A 25,073-nucleotide genomic window follows, 5' to 3' on the forward strand; every position below is an offset into this window, starting at 1 on the left:
CTCATTCTTTCTTTCTTACCATGTTTCTTTCTCAGAAGTTACTGGAAGATTTCTTGCTAACCTCAATTTTTTATAACGTCAGTACAAAGAATGCTGACATTCCTGACTTGCCTGCACATGTGAGGAAATCCAGTTTTATGGTGTTCTTTTGTGAAATATTATCTCTTGGAAAAAAGGATTTTTCTGATGGTATGGTTACATTCATCACATTTCTCTGGAGTGATTTTTTTTTTTTTTTTAATTTGCTTTTTCTAGGTCTCCTTCATTGCTGATTTAAATTTACAGATGTTAAAATTGTTCTATATCACTATTTAAACCTCCAAGTTAAAGCTGTTAGTTATGAACTTGGTTTCCCATTGTTTTAAATCAACTACCAATATTGTACTTAGTTGCTTACTCATTCAGTTGCTAGTTCTTCATGGTTAGTATTGGGTAGTTAATAGGAACAGATAGATAGCAGACCTACTTGAGTTCAGTGAAGTCAGGGTAAGACAAACAACCATAGACCCACCTTCAGCTGATGCTCAAGCTCTTTGGAGTGATGTCAGCTATGACAATATTATACAACTGTGAGCTTTCTGTTTTTAGTACCCATTATACAAAAAGCAAATAATTTAGAGTAAGAAAACAAATTTTAAAGTCTGTTTCCTTAGTTTTTTTCCCCCAACGTGGGGGGAAAAAAATCCCTCCCCATCATTTACTGGTGTCTATTTGCACACTGCTCATGGAGTTAAGGAACTAGTTTCCATGTCTGCCATTACCACTCACACTCTTATTTGAATACCTCACAACAGAAAGGTGAGAGCAGGCCAGATGCCAGACTGATCTGTTGGGAAAGAAGTATGAAGCAGAAATGGTGTGACTCATTTTTCTAATGTCAGTATGTATACTGTAGGGCTGAAAGCAGAAAAGGCTACTTATTATTAAACTGAGTAACTTCACAACTCACACAAAGAATATGTGTATGTCATGGAAAAGTTCCATTTGTATTTGAAATGAAAAACACTTGCATACCTGAAGGATCATTTAAGATAAATAGACTTAATATTTATGCAAATGCACTTCAAATGCTGCTTGCAATATAAGTATCTTGAATGTAAAAAATCTTCATATCTTGTAGCCACTTTGAGAAAGAAAGAAAGCCTTTCGTGATTTTCTCTTTCTTAATGGATTGATGCATATGCTAAATCTGAATGCCATCAATAAACCAAGAGCAGAGAGTATTAAACATATCTCCCAAAAGTCACCTTCTGGGGAAGATTTTGTATTCTAGCCAAATTTTACTCACTCCCCCTACACTATTTTTCTCGCACTTCAGTTTTTGTCTCAGTTGATGCCCATGGCTCCTTGAGGGAGCTATATTAATACCTCCTGTATATGCATGTTCCCATTCTTCTTTTTTTTTTAACCACACTTTCCAGAGGCCAGAAACTAAATGTAGGAAGAAAGTCAGCTGAAGAATCAGCTGCAGGATAAAAAGAAAAATAGGGGAGCAAAGAGAATGTGGAGAAGTGATGAATTTTCTGAACTGCTCACATCTTATTGGATACGGGAAGGGATCACAAATCCTTATGTGAATCCTAGGGATGTTACACCAGTAACTCTCCAGAACAAAGGAAGAAATTCTGCTCCTTTTAAGTGTATTTGCTTGCCGAAATGACAGTAATACCTGACAATTTAGAATCTATATATTGTTTTTTGTATATCCTTATTCCACTAATAAACTCAAGATCCAAATGAGGAGTTCAGTTACGAAAAATCACACATTTCTTGTGAGCTTAAAAATGAATCAGTAACAAAATCTAAAAGGATGGATGAAGGAAAAAGGAAGACCATGGCAGCAGAAAGGAGGGAGAGATGAAGTAGCCTTGTTCGGAATGGAATATTTGTGAACTGATGAAGTGCCAGCTGTGCATATTACCTTCTTGGTCATCACTTTTCGTTCCTCTATTTATTGCAGATCAGCAGCATATTCAGATAAACTCTAGGACTGTAACTGTTTTGTTGTTTTTGCTGTTGTCTTTTTTTTTAAGTCTTGCTGTTAACAAATGTAGTTATGTTTCTATGAAATCGTTCTGCATCTCATGCATGAGACCCTTTTCTTCTCATTTTTTCTGTCCTTTAGCATCAAAAAAAGAGTTGAACACTATCATGTTCAGAAAAGGTGTGTTAACTTGCTGAAGCTGTTTGTCAGTGAGAAGGATTACAATGTGGTGATATTTGAGAAGAATAAGAGTGAAAGAATTTATACCTAAGAAAGGCACTGCCACACTTCTCACCATGAAAGAAGAATTAAATAAGAGCCCTTGGTTACTAATGAGTATAAGTGAATTCTTCTCTCACTGCTAAAGCTAGGTATAATTGCTTTGGGATTTGCTAGCTCTGCAAGTCAGCTTTTGGTTACTTCAGTACAAAAAGTGAGAACATTCTAGCTGAGTGTTTTTTCCTCTTCTGTTTGCTTAGATTTTATTGGATATTTGTATTGAATACCTATAGTGCCATGTAAAATGTCAATAAAGCTGAAACAATACTTTCATTTCAAAGAGAATTTATGATAAAAAATGCAAATATCTGTAGGTGCCTGTGAATTTACTGTGCTCATCTTGGCATGTGGTTGTGAGAATTCTTCTTTGTTTTTTTGGCTCAAAGCTTGCCTCCTGAGATATTTCTTGTGATAAGACTGACTTGTCTAGAAGATGAGTGATGGGTGTTGTCGTGTGGCAATCAGCATCACTGTGTGGACAATTTTAGCTGTTTGCCTTTGGAAGACAGTGCTCAGGACAGTTTACTGGCAGAAGATTTAGCCTGTGATTGAATAACTCCAGGTTGTTATGGGAGGCTGGGGGATGATGCCATTGTATCCTGTGAAGGCAAGTTACAAGTTGGTGCCTCCCTGCTCCCTCTTATCTGCTGGCAAGGCCTGGAAGATAGGAACAAAGAGTTTCCTGCTGAGATCTCAGAGCCAGAAGCTGCCACTCAAAGGAGAGCTGACTCAACCACTTTGGATTTTAGCTGTCACTCCAAAGACAGCTGACTTGACCACTTTGAAACCATTGAAAAGGGGCCATCATCACCATGGTCACGGTCATCGTTGCCATTGTTGTCATCATCATCAACAGAACAACAATGCCCAATGACCCACCACTACTGAAGATCAATGGCTGAACTATGAACCACACTGGATCCATGGTGGTGACTATCTCTCTCTTGCTTCCTATAAAGACTCCTTGCTTCTTCTTTCCTATCTTTTCTATTGCCCTCCTTCCCTTCCCCACTACCCTAATTCATAATAGTGTCCATCCTCCCCTTCCCCATTTCCCTAATTAAGATTTGTAATAAACTAGTTGGACCAACATTTGAACCGTTGTTTCTTAATCTCACGCCGGGTATATACACAATAAAAGAACCTCCTTTCCCTCCTATAAATAGGAGCAAGACTGTGGTACAAAAAGTTGCTATAAATCACTTTCTTGTAAACTTCCTGTCATGTAGCGTGAGGGCAAAAAAGCAAGGTTGATGGTTTCCGTCATCAACCTGATTAGGGATAGGTGTATGAGCTACACCTATCCCAGTGTAGGGGTAGTGAATGAGCTTTACCTTTTAGCATGGAAACGTGATCTGAATCTAGCATCTTATTCCAAACCAAGCCAACCATTGCTTTGTAGAATCATTAACAACACTCTGTTGTAGTATATCATTTTTATAGTGTACTTTCATTTAGATGTAGGGCCTAGCGACTCTTTTGGCAGCTGATTTTACATGCCAATGTGGATTTCCAAAACTTTCAGTCGTTATCTCAGTATCATGACAAAGAACAAATGTTACTCGACAAGCACATTTTTCTATTTGTACTAGAAATAGAGATGACATTTGACTTTTTTTTTTTTTTGGTGGGGGGAGGGAGTATTTGTTTTTAATTTGAGTATGTGTCCAGCAACCTATGTGTTACATACATTGATCAAGAAGAGGCAAGTGTGGCTCATCACTCCGAGATGTAACTCACTAGCATTCCCTTTTGGATTCCCTTTTGGATTTCTATGTTTATGATGTATTTTGCCCTGTGGGTTTTCATGTGCTCTGAATCTGTATTTTTAGAAATTATTTGAATCACTTGCTGGCTTTTCAGAAAAGTTACAGGAATAATTTGCCTGCAGGAACCTATCCACATTTTAGAGCAGTGAATTAGAAAGCATTAAAATCCACATCTAGATATCTGTGTTCTACATATCTTCAAAAAGGTAAACCTTTCCACTTGAGTTACTACAAACTTTTGCTGGAGTATTGATTGAGCAGAATCTGAGTGAAATTCTGCTTATTACAATTGCAATATATTGCAATTATACAGTAATGGAACAATTAAATTGGGTCAACAGCACAATAATTTTATAGATATATATTTGGCGAAGGCTAATTTTCTCTAAGTTTAATGGCAGAGCACTGAAATAGAAACAATAGCATCATAGGAACAAAGACCAACCTACATACTGGAGAACTTCACTGTCTTGTGTGTCAGGTTCAGGTTAAGCCATTGCTTTACTCTGCATATCCTTTGTTGGCTATTGTGCTGTATTTGTTTCTCATTTGAGTGTATCTGCAATCCTCAGCTGGCTAATTTTTTATCATATTCTGCAATCTTTTTCTGTGTTTTGACCAGTGAGATGCTGAAACCTTTTTGGAGTAAGATACCTGATGAGAGTTCATGCCTCTCCACAGCAGAAACCACACATCCACATTTTAATAAAACAATTGAGAACACTACTTGGACAAAGACCAAAAGAGATTTCTTGAGCAGTTATGCTTTAAATGAGACAAACAGCAACACAGAATGTATTTTCACTGCACTCTTTTTATGTGTTTCTCCAGAGGAATTTAGAAATGGAAAAACAGTGTTTTTAAGTTCTATGTATTGTATTTATGCAATACTTACATTCATAATAAAAAAGGGAATTGTTTAGAGAAGCAACTATAATTTTCAGGTCAGATAAAAAAAAAATCATAGCAATTTAGAAAGACTATAGTGGGTGATTCTTAGAAAAAAAAAACTATTAAGCTATGGTGTAGCAGATGTAACTGATGGAAATAAGATTTTTTTTCTAATAGAAATATATCTATTGTATGCAATTAAATGTGAAAAGACCAAGGTACACTGACAGGAGAAAAGCAGATGACAGTGTGCCAGTGATGCTAGTGGCTTCTGAAGAGGACAGCATTGCCTTCAGGTACCGTGTGAGGTAACAGCAGATGTAGCAGGTGAGTGTGATCAGGAGGTGTAGTGAAATGTAATATGAAATACACAAAAGTGTTAAGAAGAATAATCAGCTGTAATAAACAGGAGGGTCCATTGGATGTCTCCGTTGTTCTGTTTCAATGGAGCAGTATCTCTCATAGAATCAGCTTGGTAACTGGAGGATCTGTTTTTTAGGCTGTTCAGAGTTATGCAGAAGACAACTTATTTAAGGGATAACTGTAATGAGTACCATACTGATAACAACCTCAATGGCTGCTTTAAGATTTCCCATTTTTCTTAGTGGGATAGGATTCTAGGGTGGTATCAAACCTCTTTGATACTGTGTTAATACATAAAAAAGCATTCAAGCTAAAAATTGCAATTTTGTAAACCAAGATCCTTATAAATAAAGTGCTTAAAAACATTTTATTAAAAAGGTGTTGACAATAACTTATTTGCAACATCAAGTTTTATATGAATAAGGAAAAAATATGCTATTTCCTATTCAGGAAAGAGCTGGAAGGAGAATCAGAAATTCAGCTGCTGTATGGTTTAGCTACTGTTTCTGCCATAAGCACCTGTAAATAATGGCTTCTCTTGCCTCAGCACTACGAAACAGAAAATGCCTTTAGTAACGTAGTAATGGTGTGCAATGGTCCACTGAGGGAAACTTAATCATAATGGCCTCCATCTTTGCTTCAGAAAAAAACAACAGAGGAATAAAGACTGAGTTTAACTTATCTAGGTTCCTGCTTTATTAGAAATTGGATTTTTCATATAATTTTACTGTCTTCTTTTTAAATTCTTATTCTAAGTGCTGTGTTGGCAGTCAAAGTTTGTGTGAGATTTCTTTTTCTACATCCCTGGATCTTATTGCACAGAAATTCTCTTTCTTGAAAGGTGGGGACAGTTGAAGTCCAGAGAAAATCAATCTGAATCTGCTCCTGTGCTTTTGGGATGTCATCAATCCCTTTCTTTGGACTATCCTCCTCCCGTCTTTTATTTTTAATCCTTGCAGCAGTTTAAAAGCTACAGGCACAAGTTTTTGTGGATTTGAGAGGCTGAGAATGGCATGGGAAAGAGAAAAATTCTCATAATGAATATATAAAGCTAGATATGGGTTGGGTTTTATTTTAATTTGTAGGTGAGCATGTAGTTCTAATCAAATTACTTCATGTCTCCAGGGATCCGGAGCAGCAGATCTTTTCTTCTTTTTTTTTTTTTTTTCCAATTCAGCGAAAATTTATTTTTTTCCCACATTGGAGGACAAAAGAAAGAGAGCAAAACAATTCCGAGTCCAAATTATTCATTGGTTCTCATTACAGGTAGGAAATAGGCCTTTTACCATGAAGGTGGTGCAGGCAGGAGTTTAACAAGTGATGCCAACAATGCATTTGGAGCCTGAAATCTTCAGCCTGGCCTGGGAAAGCATTACTGTGGTAGGCAGATATTTCTGTACAACACTAAATTACGGAAATAACAATATTGAGAACAATTAAAAGCTGATGGGCTGTAATGTATTTGAAGTAAACACTGCCATTTCGTTAGCAGAAAAACATAAAAGAAATATATTCTTGGCACTATTATCCTCAATTTTATAGAAATATTTTCAAATAACACTTGGAGGGTAGTAGTACGTAAATTGCAGTGAAATTAGTGTTTGTCCAGAAACCTCAGCGCTCACTTTAACAGGTGCCAAGATCCCAAAAGAAAGGACTCATAAGAAGCTTGCTTGTTTTTTGAGAAGTATGGAGAAAGAGAGTTTGTAGGAGACATTGCTCTAAATACTTTATCAGTCTCTCTGCCTTCTGCTTTTCTGCACTTTCTTTTCTAAGAAATGTCAACTCTGAAAAAAAGTGGGAGTCTGTGTTCAGTAACTCCCACCAATGGTTTTAAAATAGGAAGAGGATTTATAACGCTGCATTCAGTGTTTCAGCCCTGTCCTGTGCAGAAAACTGCTGGCAGTGCCAATCCCAGTTTAGGCATTGTCTCTGTGCAGCTCTTGGAAAGCTAGGAACCCCAGTCTTTTGATTATGAAGGTGACTGTGCAGGGTAGGTACTTAATCATTATAATAATAAATTTCACTTTAAAACAAACTAATAAAAAAAGTAACAACAACTACATACATATAGACACACAAAAAGCCAATCTGGAAAACAACCATCATCACCAAGAAAGAAACTAGAGAGCTTAAATACATCAGTGTTTTATTACTGCCATCCACTGCATGATTCTGATGGAGGGATAAATGTAAAATACCTTTCATCTGTGAGTCACTCATTGCTTTTTCCAAAAATATATAAAGAAAGGTAACTGCTACCATCAAGAAATTCTGTACAGAAAGATCAGAATGAATTATTTTGTATATTCACAAATAAGATGAATGCATCCAGAACCTGCCTAGGGCAGTGCTGTTGGTCTGTGACCTTGCACAGATTAGTCCTTTCTTTTCTGCAGACTTTCTGATTCACTCTGGTGGAAACCAGACAAAGACAATGCATTACCTGTTCTGCAGTAGCCTCTGCTGAAGTTTAAGTTGAGAGAATTTTTGCAGGACAGAGTAGTTTAAAATTTTCAGGGGAACTGAAACAAGAATTAAACCAAAATCTCACTTTAACAGCTAAAGTGAGTATCACTAAGTCTTGTACATATTTGTATCTATAGGTCATGAGTTGTCTTCTGTTACCACCAAACCAGTTAGCCAAATGGTTTTTGTTGCCTTTTCCTTTCACCTTCATTCCCCCATTTTTTTGGTCATGAGAACCAAACAACTCTAAGCTCAGGCTAAGTCAGGTAGCAGTTAGTTACAAATGTTTCCGACAAGTAATGTAGAGTTTATTGGTTTTAAGTTACTTTGCTTTTCTTGGAACTGTGAATCTTGATGGAGCTTCAGAAAGACTTTGTAAAAAGCTTTAAGAGCCTTCAGTATATAGTTATGCATTTGTCCATGTTCATTCTTAACAACAACTAGATAAATCCCTGTAAAAGCTCTGGGAAAATGGAACCTGTTCTTAGTATAAGTTTGAGTGCAAGTAAAGGTAAATTGCCTTCTACTTTTCTTGTCATCTCTGGATATGTGTGTTTAGCAACGCAGGACAGAATTGTTTACACATCCTACTATTTTCTATGAACACTACAATTTGTCTTTTGTCTATAAAGTACTATGCAATTCTCATAACAAGAAATAATGACTTATAAAAATAATATACATTTCAAAGGCAGAATGGAGTACAGTCATTCACCTTAACAATCAGGAAAAGAGAGAAATTCCTCTAATGCTGAAACAACGCTGCTGATTCAATACTGTACAAAGAGGAAATGAATAGGAAATATGCATATGGAATCTACTTGAGAGTGCAGATGAATAAATTTCTACTTTACATTGCAAATATTTTTAATGTAGTTACGAAATAAAGGATTTCACAAATGCATTGAACCTGTCTGCCAAAATATCATTGTAACATAGAGCAGTAAGTAAATGATACTTAGAAAAGATGAAAGAGAAATATTAACATAATCTATTGCCTAAAGAATAATTTTAAATCCTCCACTTGAAAGTCATCAGGACTGAGACTATTCCTCATAAGGATCGAAAGTGCTTGTTGCCCCTATTTCCAAGACATCATCAAATCCCAGGGTCATTCTCCAAAATACCTGACTCTAGAGGAAAATTTTACTTCTTTATAGTACTGTTTTTTTTCCCCCCTAAGCAGCTTGTATATTCAATCACTTTCATTGCTCCTTGGAACTTTGTTGATGGTAGACCAAGGCAGAGACTGTGCATTTACTTCGAAACACAAATCTCAGCCTGCTGACTGATGATGGTTGCCATGGGTACAGCGAAGCAGTGCCTCTTCTCTACAGAAGAGAGCATAAACACAGGTTTCTGGATAGAGAGTTCAAAATAGAGAACAAAAACAGAGTTGAATTGTTGGATAGTTAACTATGTTATAGAGAGAGTTTTTGATAGAGAGCAACTAGTTGCTATAGTCCTTAGTCATCCAGTTTGGAAATCACAACTGCAGTTATTCAACTATTTGTCCTATGATTTCCAGCTGTAAGAAATGACATCACTCAAAGTATAGTGTATTTTGATATTCTACTGATATTCCAGAACAGTCTTACATCGTGTCTGATTGCTAACAAGGTTCATTAGCCCAGCCAGACTGTATGGTTTCCAGGTTTTCATCCACTGTCCTTCTTAGTTATCAAGAAAAAAAATTCCCCACATAAATCCAACACACATATCTATATCTAAATTTGTATCTGTATATCTCGAAAACCTTAACGTTTCCAAGCTATATGGACTGACCTAACAACATGAGGGTTTATTGTGGAACCCTGTAAGGATATTTGGTCATTTAAGTTTCAGGCAGAAATGTTCTATCTCTGGAGTAGTCCATCTGGATGACGGTCTTCCTCGTGTAAAGTACGTGCAGTTTTCCTTCTCTTTCTCCCCTCTTTCCTAAACTGTGTGTTTGTTTTCCTGTTTCCATAATAATTCTCCCCCCAGTTACAGTCTTTGATGCAGATTTTTCATTATTCCCCACTGAAGGACATTCTGTAGTAAGGAATTTGGTGTTTTGTGGCTCTTCTTCCTCTTTCTGCCAATAGTAGATCTCTTTTACTCAGGTTCAGGAGCCAGCAGCTTGTGTTCCACTGCTGAAGCCATCTGTAAGCTGTTGACTCAGACTACCTCACTTTCTTTTCCAAAACTTCAGTGTGCCAAATGACATGGGATGTCTAGAATCTGAAGAAATCCTACAAAGAATGGCCCTGGAGAAAAAGGAACAGCTGGAGGCCATGCCCACATCCAGATAACATCAGAAAGCAGCAGTGAAACAAGTTTGTAAAGCTGGATTCAAGAGATTTTTAGAGAGCTTTTAATGAAAATAATGTCTATGCTTAGGTATAGGAATATTAATTCAGTTAAATTCTTGTTCGAACTTTGCTATCACAGGCAAAATCACAGGATCTTCAGTAGATGAAAACAATCTTAAAAACAAAACACTACAGAAAAACTCACTACAATTGTACGAAAACTCAGAATAGATCTGCTTTTTTCCTGCTGGACGGTATCATAGAGGCCAACCAGTCAGTATGTTTTCCTCAACCACACCTGGGAGGAGCACACTACAGCACACTAGGATGTGCAAAAAATTAATCCAGCTTTACCTCTGTAGGGAGCAGGAAGTACTAAGCTGGATAGTCCACAGCCTTGTTTCAGGTTCTCAGATCAAAACCTGAAGCCACATACAGACAATTACCTGAAACAAACCTTAATGGAAATTCTACTGCAGAGCAAATTTAAAACTACAAAAATCATAGAATCATAGAATGGCATGGGTTGAAAATGACCACGATGTAGTTTTAACATCCCTGCTATGTGCAGGGTCGCCAACCACCAGACCAGGTTGTCCAGAGCCACATCCAGCCTGGCCTTGAATGCCTCCAGGGATGGGGCATCCACAGCCTCCTTGGGCAACCTGTTCCAGTGTGTCACCACCCTCTGGGTGAAAAAATGAAGCACTAAAGAGCAGCAAATCATCTAATTAGAAACGACTACAAAAAAAAAAAAAAAAAAAAAAAAAAAAAAAAAAAAAATCTTTTGTTGCTTCTGATAGAAAAACATAAAAATTGAAAAAAAAAAAAAGAAAAAACAGAACGCTTTTTTGAATAACTTTGAGCTTGGCATTCCCACTAGAGAAATCCGCAGTATCCTTATGGAAGTATATCCTTCTGAAGAATTCAGAAATAAGTATTACACAAACATTAACACACATGCACACATGCCTGTGTGAGCTGATTCTGATCAGTATTACATTCTGAGATGTATTCCTACAAATTTCTGTCTAAAGGCAAAAATAATCTTGATAGCATCTAGTAAATTATTACTTACAGGATTCAAGTGTGTTCTGAAGGTGCAGCAGGAGGTGAGGGGAAGGAGAAGTGTTATGAAATAGATTTTCACTGTTTAAAAATATAAAAATACAGCACACAAAGAACAGTATATTTCTAAGAACAATCTGTCCTTCTTGGAAATAATAATAATATAAAGCAATTCCTAGAAGTCTGTAAAGAAGAAAGTATGAGGAGGAGTTGATGATACCACTGAAAGTTACAATCACAGGCTGAAGGCATCCACTGTTAGTATTTCTTCTTGGGCCTAATATTTTAGAACTATTGAATACCTCTAGAGAAAGTTGGTAGGTACAACTAAGTTAATTGAAGTTGCAGACAATCTGAGAGTTCAGAACTTCAGGGTATAGAAGTTCCTGTTGATTATGCCTGAAAAAAAAGAGATACCCCAAACTTTCAATAGATATTGATTTGCTGTAAAAAGACAAGAACAAAGCTGTGAAAGTATTTAGTGTGTACCAGCTATCCCCAGGGCTGTTTACCTTTTAATTCTTTAAGCACACTTATTTTTTGTACTATCTAAACAGATTTTTCAGGAATTGAATTTTTATTTAATTTTTATTGTGAAAAGACATATTCTAATTTCTTCTGCAAGCTCTTGGTCTGGTTCTGATTTTTCTGCAAGGGGCAAAAAGTATGAATTTTGATGTGACTTTTTTTGCTCCTTTACAAAGCTCTGAAGTGATAAAAAGCCCTAGATTTTGACTAAATTATGCATGCTGTCAATATCTTTTGTCAATACAGTAGTGACTGACCTACTGACTGGAGGCTAGTTGCCACTATAAAACCATCAAAAATGAAAAATAAAAACGAAAAAAAAATAAGAATAAGAAACAAATAAAGAAAAGTCAAGCCTTGGGGTAAGAAAAGATTTTTACTACATAGTTTGAAGTTTGTTTTTTATACACGGACAAAAATACAGCATTTTGGGAGCTTATCTTTCAATATGCTTTTCACAGACTAGCTTTGTCCTTTTTGATGCCTATAAGTGTCACTGTGACATAGCTTTTTCTTCAATTCCTATGGAATTTTGTGACCTATCATTATGAAATGGAGTGGCAGCATGAATTGTGATGCTCACCTCAGATTACTTTACCTGATGTAAGCCTTTTCTAAGGATTTTTATGAGAAATATACTTCAACAGCAAGAGAACTAGCATATCATTGCAGGTTGGGTTGATTTTTTTTTTCCCTTTCTTTTAAAATATTTATTACGTGTCTTTGCTATCATCTCTGGAAGTCTTCATATTGCATTCTTCTCAAATGAGAAAACAATGCTCCAACAGTAAGAAAGGGTCTTCTGTACTTCCATGTAAAGCCAGCTCCACAGATTAGTGCTAATTTATGTGGCAAATGAGCATACTTTTCCATACCCTATGGACTGTGAATATAATAATGAGTGAATGTGTGTCTTTATAATTTCATTTATGCATGTTGTTTGCTGTACTTCTAGCAATTTCAGGCATTTTCATATTTTCACATAAAACACTGGTAAATTCCTAACTCCATGACTTTACCTTATATCACTTAATGTTTCCATTCTCCCAAGTACATTCAAAATTCAAAGTCTTTTCTATTTCTCAGAATAGAAAATGATTTCAAAACCAGAAGTGGATTTTATGTGGTACTGTTGAAATTGAATAATTTAGGAGACCAGGCTGTGTTATAAAAGAGGTTTGAGAACAATGTTCTTGAAAATAACTGAGACCAATCAGGTTTGTTTGTAAGTGCAATTAAACTTCTGCACTGAAATACATTGAAGTAGTCCATTGTCCAACTGACAAGTCTAAATAGAATTTCAGTCCATATGTCACTTAGGTTCTTTTGAAAAGAGGGGTGTCTAGTTTCCCTTGAGCTTTCCTGTTTTTACTCTTTGTTGGCTAAAAAAGTGAATAGTAAATGGAAGTACAGTGCAGCAGTAAGAATGCATCATTACTTTTACATTCGAGTATCATTTTTTTTTCAGCACCTGATTCTTCACACATAATTCATATACGGCCAAATGTTATATTTCTTTTTTCAGTTGGCATGCACATTTCTACTTCATTAGTGATTAAATAAATGCATTCAGCAGAGTTATGTGAAGAAAATAGAAATGAGGTAGAAAGTGAATTATTTTAGTGGCTGAAACAGAGGGGAATGTGAAAAAACTGCTCTGAAACACTGCTGAATTTGAAGGAGGAACAGACTGAATTAAACTTACAAGACATCTTGTGAAAGCTTAGCTTTCTTTTCAACTTGAATAATTCTTTGCTGTTGACCACGTCTATGGGAGCAAATAAACTGAAATATTTGTTTCTAAACCAAAAGGAAAATACAAGTAGTCACTTAATTGATAAACCTGTGGCCTTCCAGTACTTGAAAGATGTTTGTAAGTAGGAAAGAGATTGCCTTTTTACACAATCTAATAGTGATAGGACAATAGAGAATGACTTTGAACTAAAAGAGTAGAGCTACAGATTAGATGATAGAGGAAAATTCTTTACTCACAGGGCAGTGAGGCACTGGCATAGCTGCCCAGAGAAGCTGTGGATTCCCCAGCCCTGGAGGCATCCAGGGCCAGGTTGGATGGGGCACTGCACAGCTGGTGGGGGGAAGCCCTGCCCATGGCAGGGGATTGAAACTATACAATCTTTGAGGTCCTTTCCAATTCCCAAGCCATTCTATGAATTCTATGATTCTATGACTCTTTCTACTTACTTGAGATCACAGCTTTAAGGGACAGGATGTACTCTACAGAGCTAGAATTCCCTGAATTTGAGTCTCACTGTGGACTGTCATGGTAGATGACGTTGGGGAAGTGATCATCCCTGGGATGCCTTAGCAATGCCAGCCTGCTCAGTTGCCTCCATGCTGGTCTGATCGTGAGATTGTTCTTCAAGAAACTAATACATTGCAAACACTACTTCACTATGTCTTCTGATGTGTATGGTGCTCTCTGTGTAAGTGTACTCAACCCACAACATTGTTGCAATTGAGCCATCAGATTTCAAAAGTCACTGGCAGAACAAAACAAAGTACTTGCAGCGTTGCACCTTCTGCAAGCAATTTCCAGTGAATGACTTGTGAAAAACTCAAATTGACATCTATGATAAGCTGAACCCAACTGAAAAATACTGAATTGATCATAACAATTCAACAGTTTACTATCTCATTTTTTCTTTGGCTCTTGTTTTAGGTCAGACACTTTGATGTAGCTGTTTGCTGTTTGCTCCTCTGGTCTCCTAATACATGGGAGTCACATCCCTGCTCTTCACAGGTTTTAGCTGGAACACATCTTGCAGAGTAAAAAGAAGAGTAATTAAAATCTGATAGATACCTGCAGGCATCAGCACTTGCAGAGGTAGCAAGCAGAAGAGCTCAACTTCCACAGCAAGGAGAATTCTCACTTACTGACAGTTCTTCAAGGTATCTCTGCAAAATGCTGAAATCCCCTTTGAAGTGGCAAAGCGCCTCTCAATACTTATAATCTCCTTTCATTCCCTTCTATCCAGTAGGCCATAAGCACTGGGCCTGTGCTGCTCTGAAGAATTCAAGATCCTGTTACCTTCTCTGCAAACACTGCTTCTCCACAAAGGGAAAGGCTCTCTCCAAGTTATTGCCAAACACTGCACAAGACATATTTGTCAGGAAAGCTATACGAATGCGCCTTCCATTTGTGAGGCGATGTGTTGTTTCACTTGATACTTTTCTGTTTATCACATTGACTTGATTTCTTTGAGTAGTAGGTAAACAGGTGAGTCCAATGTATATTAGATCAATGTATGTTAAAATGTTGTGTCAAATCAGTATTCTGTTACCATAATGTATCAACCAGAAAAATGTTATAAGTAGCCTAAGAGTCCTCTATAACAAATAATCACTTGAGAGCTCCACTCCAAGTAAATATTCAAACAATCAGCCCAACTGTGGCATAGATGAATTCAGCAGGTAATCAGTATCCATCCTGCATGCTTTACATAACTGTCATAATACTTAGCAGCATTGTTGAAAGCTTTATAATGATCTTATAAGAAACCTTTTTTGCATTTAGCAAGGAGAAGAGAACATGGACTTTCCATTACAGGACTGGAAGCTGGGTAAATTTATCTTAGATCAAGGCTTTGCTAGGTGCCTAGGAAAATTGATGGATAATGAGAAATAACACAAGAATCTCAGAAAATCACTTATTTCTATACTGGAGATTGGAGAGAATGAAGGAAATGAAATGAATGTAGTGCACATTTTAGTCTGAAATATCTTTAATCAAAGAAAAACACATGCATTAAAATTTACTTGAAAAAATCAGGCCTTCTATATTCTGTCTAAAGCACAATGTGAGCAAGAGTATTTTTCTGGAGCTTTTCAGTCCTCACTCTGAAAATGGCTGTGGTATTTGTCATTGCACATTTTTGAAGAATCAGCTTTTTAAGACTGTTGACACAACAAAGACTCAGTTTTTCTCTGAAACTGTAGCATGTTTTGCCCCACAGAGTGTAGGTAGATGGGCTGCATTTCAAGTCTTTTCAATCTGCTAAGATGCTAACTTAGACCTGTTAAGAATTCTGCATAAAAGTAGCACTTAATCATTTTTCTGTATATTATACTCATGGGACGCCACCCAGTTTCTCAGTTATCCCAGTGTCTCTCAGCACTAGTTCTTTAAAGACTGGTCCAATGCTCCTGCCAATGTCTCCAGTAAAGATCAGTTACCCTCCCTCACAACTGAACTGCACTAGCCATCCCCAGGCCTTCAGGGATCTGTGAGGCACAGTGATTGCTTGTAGTTCTTCCTATATCGTCCTTTCTCCTCTGCCTCTTATACCTCCTCCACCATCTTCACCTCCACCTTCACTTTCAGCTCCTTTGTCTGTCCAAATGGAGTGGGAACAGCCTCTGTGCAGACCATTGTCCCTTTCCAGCTGGATACAGAGGGCTCTTGCAGAGAGAAAGGTAGGATGGGGCAGCTGTGGATTGGAGATGGTGCTTGTTCTCCACTTCATGGGGGTAGTACACATATTATTTTTTGTCAGCTTCAGTAGTGTGTATGAGATACACAAAGCTGCAATTCTGCTGATATTATATGACTTGAAGTAAATGGCTATTGCTTCTATACATGTGCATTTCTTCCAAAAATTACAAAAAGATAAAGCCTGGATACATAGAATTGTTACTAACACTCAGACTGGTATTAATGTTATTATTGATATTTCAGTATTGTAAATGCACCAGTGCACATGTCCATATAATTATCACATGGTGTATTTAACTCTCCTGATTGATTGGTCCTGTGCCCTCTGGAAGCTGACTATTGTCACTGCTTTCAGTATGTAACTTAAGAGTAACACGGGTGCATCCAACAACAACAACAAAAATCATATCTGTGGTAAATACATTTACATACTCTTCAAGGATGAATAAAAAATCTAGTATTTCTGTTTCATGTTTTTTTTTAACTGTCACCATATGTAACAATTAAAGTCTTATTTAATGCTGAAGAGTGATGGTGGTAGACCTCAGCTTAGTATTCAGCCTGAGCTGCTCAGATGTAACAAAGACTTGTTCAAGTGAAGCACAGAGATGCAGAGAAATGGCATTTCAAAATGAATACATCAAAATGTGAAGAGAGAAATATTACAGAGAAATGAAATGTATCACCCAGGCTCTGATTGAAATGAAATGGGAGGCACTGAGATGAGGGTGAACAAAAGGGGGAGCTAATAGTGTTTAATGAGAGGTTTGAAACGGTTTGGAAATTACTCTATAAATGATGTTTTACTTTCTAGACGGTAGTTTAATTATAATTGAAATACTCATAGCATAATGATAATGGCAGAATGTGCTCCAGTGGCTGATGATTTCTGGCAGCAATTTAAGGGACAGCAGCAATGAAACATGGTACCTTTCACCATATTGTCCATTGCTTCTAACACCTGAATTGGGATAGTTTGCTCTGCAGGTATTCAAAGAAGGGAACACTGAGATAGAATGAGATATTCAGAAGAAGTTATCACTCAGCTTCAGGCAGTTCAAAGCCATTGATAAGAAAATGGGCACCCTGGCAGAAAATAGATGTGTCTTTCAAACTTAAGAGCAGAATGTTGGAGCAAAGCTCAATTTTGTTTCATTTATAAAGCAACTTGGGAGTAATTAGAGAAATGGGAAACAAATTTAATTCTCACAAAGTCTGTTCTGTAGTCACAAAGCAAATACAGATTTGCATGTATCGAGATCTTTTGATACTCCTTGTTTTTTCATATGTTAGCAGACAAAAACTTAATTTCTTGCCAGACTCCTGTTTTATAATGTAGGAAGGGTGGTATATGTTGCCAGTTGACATCAGTGAACCTTTTCTTTACTTTAATCTCATCATTACTTCTTGATACAATAATTCTACAATGGAGCATTTCAAAAAATAATGTAGTGTATTGTGTTGCTAATTGCAAAAATGACTTTGTAACTGGCCTACAGCTCATGTTTTTTGGCTTTTTAATTACATGGATCATTTGAAAACCTGTGAATCTTGTGCACTACAGACTGAGTACCCCGTATTTTTCTAGAGTTTCTAAGGACGAAGGTAGGTTATTTTTCACATTAAGTTATTTTGGTCAGAAATTTTCAAAAAGTATCTGATGCTTAACATCATTTAATAATTTCCCCTGTGATTTTCCTGTCATATCTATCAAGATGTAGAAGTTCTGATTTTAAAGAAATGTACTGCAGGATGATGTCTTAACACAAGAAATAACATATACACAGAGGCTGCCATTACATAACTAAACAGAATTATCAAGATTGAGGAGGCATTCAGAGAAACAACTCCAGATAAAATGTCCTTATGAACAATGGTCAGCAATGCAGAGAGACAAAGTAAACATTTGTGATTAATGTGTAGTGACCCATCTGGTCTGAAACGAAATATGCTACTTTAGCAGCAGTGTGATTGTTTAATAACATGGACGATTCTGGTGTTTCTTAGTAGTCTATGTGGACAGGAAAGGACCTTATTATGACACAAGTGTGATGTAGCACTTCATGCCCTGCTGCAGGTGTTTTTACACTGTTGTATGTATGGTGCATGTATTATTCTCTTCAACTCTACAAAGCTGCAGAGAGTGTTAAAAATATGGTGGTGATTTGGTAGAATTTCATCCCTTGTTTTTCAGATTACAGTATTTGGAATATGAATGTTTGATTACTAGTTTCACCGCTGACATTAATGTAGTTGTTATTGCAGATTAATCTTCATTGAGTGACTTCATAAAGGGCAAGTCGTTTTTCCCAAGCTAGCCAGCCAGCATTGTTACTCTGTGAAAGATGCTACATGCATTCAAGAACTTGTAATCTTTATTAACAGTAAGTGGATTCCCACTACTTGCTCCAGAAATTTGGACTTTCACTACTGATAATTAAATGTTCAAGAGTAACCTGAGCACTGGAATACAAGTTTCAAAGACTGTTCTTCCACTTGAATGGCTCACCGTCTTGCTTTAGTAAATCTAATACCCTCTACCCTTCAAAAATATTGGTTTGTACTTCTCAACAATAGAACAAAATGACATAAGCATTTGACATCTTTGTCTTATCTTAGGTACAAATACTTGGCTGAAAACAAAACACTGAAAGGAAGTTGGATTTCCTGAGTGAAAAGTTCAACATAACAAAGATCTGCCAAATAAGGGATGTGTCTCTTTGTTTTACTTTTGAGCATTTAGACTGACTTGTCTTATCAGGATAAAATTTGTTAACTTCATGAGCTTGAGAGTCATATCAGGAGCTCTGTACGCGTATTGGTAGAAACATAACCCTAAAATCTATTTCTCCAGTTTTTACATAGGCACTTAGTGAGATTCCTGATAGGAATCATGCATGGATTCTTTATACCCTTTGCTTTTATCTATCTCTTTCCAGTGCTAATATAAATAGCAGCAGAGGCCCTATGAAAGCCAAATCAGGCCAAAGGCAATGTCTTCCAAGATCCATACAAGCTCACTTTTAGTCTATTCAACAGTACTAGAAAGGATAGAAAACAAGGAAAGTACATGAATTTATCCTACTGAGTCTTCTGAAAAAGAGAACTAAGAATTTCAGAAAAACAACTCTGCTTCAATTTTTTCACATGATTTGAGCTGTTTGATATCCTCTACTAGTACAGATCTTCTTTCTTCCTTCTCTACCTCCCTTTCTGCTTTTCTGTTGTCTCCTTTTAATGCAACATTTTTGTCCTTTGGTGATTCATTCACTCGGACTTCAGCTAGCTTCTGTTTGACTCGCAAGACTTAAGCCAAATGAATGAGTCATTACTTTGTTCTTTTTCCACTCAATTCTGGGGAGTCGGAGGAATGTCTTTCTTCCTGTGTAGATTAATAAAATGGAAAAGGTCCTGTGTAACGCTTGGATTTCCATCACATCTGGGGACTATGAAAAGAGAAGGCCACAGTAATCAATCCTATAGGAAACTTGTTTTAATGGATGAGATGAAACATTTTTGAAGGGTCATGCATCAAGTATGTCAAGAAAAGATTAGCTATTTGAGCCCAGGAATTAAAATTATACAACAAATATGTTCCCCAGAGCCTCTATGTGGAAGGTTAGTGGCTTTTTCTAGAAGGAAGACGATGCTATGGGACATTTGAAAACTATGCAGGGTATAAAGCTGTTGCCTGTACTGGGTTTCAAAGAGAAGTTCATGTATGTTTTGTGTATTGCTGTAAAGGGCAAGGAAATCTATGTGTGTACCTTTGAAAGAATAAATGAGATAGTAAGAGTCAACAATAACCTTGCTTATTCTCCCATTATTTATTTCTTGTTACTGATCCTTTTCAGCCCCAGAAACCTTTCCAGGCAGATGGAAGGGATTTTTTTTTTGTCTGGGCAGATGACCTGCTATTGTCATGAGTCCAATATGCTGAGACAGAAGGCTCACAAAAGGAGTCAAGAGATCTCATTATTGTGCTCCTAGGCATAAGAAAGTGTTGGCCACTGCACTGTGCAATTCCTCCTTAACAAATTGTTTTTGTTTCACTTTGTTCATAGTAATAGGAAGTAACCAGGGAACTACATATCAACGGTGATAGCAAAGATGGTGTCATTAAGGCTGAAGTTGTGCAGGCTCCCTTCCCTCAAGCCAGATGGTCAATGCTTGCAGAGCAGTTGATATCAGGACATCAACAAGTGATGCCATAAGGAGTTAGTTACTGGTCAAGATAAAGGAAGGAGGAGGGATGAAAATCGCTAAATTCAGCATCCAAGGAGCCTAGCTCCTAGCTGAAGTTTGGAGAATAACTGATGTCTTTGTCTCCTAAGTGACGGGCTGTCCATTCCTCTGTGAGTTCACAGAGTTCACAGAGGCTGTGTCTGTGGCATGGGTGAAAGGCAGTGTGTGTGCAACATGCCAAAAGAGCTGCCATTAGCCATTAACTTCAGTGGGGTCATATTTGTCTGACGGCTCCTCTGATGGCTCCTCTGGCTATTTGCAGCAGTGGTTAGAGATTGACTGATATGAGGTATTCAAAGAGGAGAAGTCTTTGGTACTCCCAAGCAAATGGAAAGTAGCTAATTCAACTGCTGATTCATTATAATATGAACAGATTTAGTCTCTGGAATGAGATATCAGCAATAAATATATTTTTTCCAAGATGTTTGCATTTAGATGTCTTCTGAAAAGTAGCAAAGGAAATTGGTACATTAAACAAATATGAGCTGAAAGGGAGAGGTGGCTAATACACAGGAGCAGAATGGAGGTACTTACCACCAGAAAGTAGCATTGAGAGAAGCAAGGAATGTAGGACAGAGCAGGTATCAGCATTACTAATATCAAGGGGCGATCTGTTAACTGTTGAGGGAGCTACTGTCTGCCCAGCTGGTGTACAAGGAAAGGAAGCTGTAAAACTCTTTCATGGTGTCATATTTATGGAAGAGATCTTGCTCAAGTATTGCAAAGATGACCAAAGCTGATGGCTTGTGCTGTGTATGTTATATCCACCAGTGCTTCAGAACAGACAATAAAAACTGGAGCCTTGCAAAATGAAATTCCATGCATCTTTTCTGCCCTGAAGTAGATGAAGCCATTGCCAGCACTGCTGATCTCTGGTGGGCATTTCCATGTGGGCAGGCAGACTGTCCTATCATTGAGTAAAATGCATACATTTTTTGTTCAGACTTTGTTCTTCATTTTTTATCACATGAATACATTCAAGTAAAAGACATCTAACAATGTGTTTCTCATTTTCTGTTTTAGTGCATCTCCTGTAGTGTGTCTATCTGATAAAAGGTGGTATCAAGTTGATGTACAGGTACTGTTTGAGTAAGTTTATTTTCAAAAGAGATAAAGTGATTTATTATTATTATTATTATTATTATTAATATTAGTAGAATGATTTGTTATTTATAGAAACTAGCCTTTCATGTTCTCCTTTAGTAACCAACAATTCAGGTAAACAAAAGGTGATCAATATGAAAAGCAAATTCAAAAAAGAAATGAGGATAATTTATTTTCATTTACTGAGGGATGTTATTTCATGTGTATTAATAACTCTTTGAAGATTTACAGGCAGCATCCTGTTGCAAGTCATTCCTTTGCTAAATACTTTTAACAACCTTAGAGTGCCAGTACAGCTCTGGGAGCCCTGTGAATAAGCAGCTCCAGGTGCAGGTAGCAATATACAGAGTTGTGAGAAAAATCTATAATAACAAGATTAAGAGTGAAAGGAAATACGTAAAATTGGATTCAGTAAAATGTCACAAAAGGTTCAATAGTGTTTCGATATATTTCCTGGCAGAAAGCCTTTTTTTTCTCCTTTCCTTTTTCCTTTCCTTTTTCCTTTCCCTTTCCCTTTCCTAGCCTTTCCTTGCCTTGCCTTGACTTTTTCCTTGCCTTGCCTTGACTTTTTCCTCTCCTCTCCTCTCCTCTCCTCTCCTCTCCTCTCCTCTCCTCTCCTCTCCTCTCCTCTCCTCTCCTCTCCTCTCCTCCCCTCCCCTCCCCTCAATGAAATCCTTTTAATCTTCCAGAGATAAATCTAATACAAAAGATATTTTTAACTGAGATATAATCATATTCAAACCAACGAGATCAAATATTTTTTGCTATCAGATTGGAATAAATATACTACATTTCACATATTGAAATCTTTGATACTTCAGCAGTGTTTTTGTTTGAAAATAATTTCTCTCATCCTGTGTGATCACCATAGCAAGTTAAATTGCTGAAGAATTATAATTTTCCCATAAAAGGTACCATTTTTTCTAAAACAGCTTTAATTAACTGTTTGATCTAGTCGTTCATCCTCACCTCCTCCGTATTCAGAACTCTTAACCTATTTTTACAACAGCTGTGCAGAAAATATATACCTTGATATATGAAATTGTTTTAGCAATGCAGGCAGACTAAGCTGTGTTCACCGAATTAGGTAAAGAACACAGAACTGGATGTGTGGTAAGAATTGTGTTCTGCATAGTCCTGCAATGCACAATTCTAAAACACTTGAACACAGAATCACAAATTACTCAGTATTATTTCTAGTTTGAAACAAAAGAAGCACTCAATGACATCTGTCTTGAATGCTTTTATCTAAAAACCAATGTGCCTGTTTGTGATGACTCACTTTACAGTGGTTTATAACACTTATTTCAAAACAATTAACTCAAGGACTTCCTGGGAAGCCTATGACTTGAGCCCCCTCTCAAGACAATGGAACATACTGCAGAGATGAGAGGGGAAAATGCTCACACAGAAGTTTGAAGCTGATCAACACATTATGCTGCACGGGAAGACTACCCACAGCATCACAGACAGGCTGCTCCAGCTAGGTTTCTGGCAGTTGGAGGCAGTGGATCAACCACCCAGAATCAGTTTTTATTGCCTTTTCAGGCAATATGGAATTGATCTCACTATGGTGAATGCTCACAGCTTCTAGAATTGCCGTGAGTTCTTTTTGCAAACAGCCAAACTAATAAGTAAAGCAATAATTTCACTTTCTTTTTCTTTCTTCTTCCAGTATCTTTTGGTACACAGAGAAAGGCTCAGAACTATACAGAATTTTGCAGTAACAGAGAGATACAGAACTTTGCTTGTATGCTAATATATGCTCTGTCTTCCAAAGGTAAAAACAGGATTAAGTACCTCTTGCTTGACTCTGCATTTTTCTGCATGTACTTTTTCATACTTTTTCTTTCCTAATGCTTTTTTTTTTTGACGCTTGCAGCTACTGTAGGCTCCTGTGGGTTGCAGTCAGGACTGTCCTCCAAATTCCTCACTGGGTTCATTTACAGAGTTTGCAGCTTTGAAGCACCACAGTTATGCTCCTAATGTTCTTTCTTTCTGATGGTTGTGGTCCCCCAAGCTCCAACTCAGCTGTCACTCTGCAGAGAAGGGAAGGAAAAAAACCTGATCCTATTTCAGCTTAAGAGGAGGAGGTGGGTCAATATTGTCAACTCCAGTTTTTAATTCTTTCAGCTGGGAAAGTACAAATAGAGTAAGACCTTTAAAACATTATCATCTGGAAAAGTCTCTCTCTTAATTCCTCTGCCAAAAGAAAAGACTCCTAGGTCTGTGTGCAGCTTCAGCACAAGCTTTCTCATGTTGTCTTTTAGCAGGGCTGAGTTGCACTGCAGGACCAGAATGAGAACTTGCTTCTTCAACTGCTTTCCCCCAGATTTCAGCATGCCTTTCTCAAGGTTGTAGGTGATGGGATGAAATGTGGCTAATGTATGAGTTTAGTATTGCTTTAAAAAGACAAACATCCCATCAGAGAACAGATTAAACTGGAACTGATCAGTTAGCTGCTGTGATATGTATAGATTATACAAAAATTAAAGAAGTACATCAAAAGTCAGAAGCCTAGTTTACAGACAGGGAAGCAATAGAGCTTTGCTTCAGTTCATCCTGCTCTGAGGGATTCTGCATGTATGTCATAGCTCTGGCCATCCTTACCTCAGCCCAAAACCCCAGATTCTTCTATCAAAAGGAATAAACCCACAAATCTCCAGTGTTATTTTTGCTTATTTTAGAAAGTTTTACAGCAGCTAACATTATTCAACACTGAATTATCTGGGTCCTGCACTTTGGGCACAACTCCATGGGAACAAGTGGCTTGATGACTGTGAAGAGGAAAGGGACTTGGGGGTGTTGGTTGATGCTCAGCTAAACACGAGCAGACAGTGTGCTAAGAGGGCCAACGGCATCCTGGCCTGCATTAGAAATGGTGTGGCCAACAGGAGCAGGGAGGTGATCATCCCCCTGTGCTCAGCTCTGGTGAGGCCACAGCTCGAGTACTGTGCTCAGCTGTGGGCCCCTCACTACAGGAAAGACATTGAGGCCATGGAGCGTGTGCAGAGAAGGGCAATGAAACTGGTCTGGAGCACAAGTCTTATGAGGAGCGGCTAAGGGAGCTGGGATTGTTCAGTCTGGAGAAGAGGAGGCTCAGGGGAGACCTCACTGCACTCTACAACTTCCTGAAGGGAGGTTGTGGTGAAGAGGGATTTGGCCTCTTCTCCCAGGCAACGAGCAGGACATGGGGTAATGGCTGCAAGTTGTACCAGAGGAGGTTTAGATTGGACATGAGGAAGAACTTTTTCTCTCAGAGAGTGGTCAGGCACTGCAATGGCTGCCCAGGGAGGTGGTGGAGTCGCCGTCCCTGGCAGTGTTCAAGAGGCATCTGAACAACGTGCTGCGTGATATGGTTTAGTGCTTGTGGTGGCAGTGGTGATGAGGAGACGGTTGGACTAGATGATCTTATAGGTCGTTTCCAACCTCGTGATTCTATGATTCTATGATTCTGTGATCTACAATATTTTTTTTTATTCTGATGTCTACTTCTCTTTGTCTCTCAATCCCTTGTATTTTTATGCTACTGCTAATTTCTAATGATTTGTTGCTCTGTATGAAGGAAATTCCTTTCCACTGAATTGAATGTGTCTCCTCCTAAAGCTTAACTGGCTATGCTGATT

The sequence above is a fragment of the Lagopus muta genome, chromosome Z, assembly GCF_023343835.1.
Source record: "Lagopus muta isolate bLagMut1 chromosome Z, bLagMut1 primary, whole genome shotgun sequence".
Taxonomy (NCBI): domain Eukaryota; kingdom Metazoa; phylum Chordata; class Aves; order Galliformes; family Phasianidae; genus Lagopus; species Lagopus muta.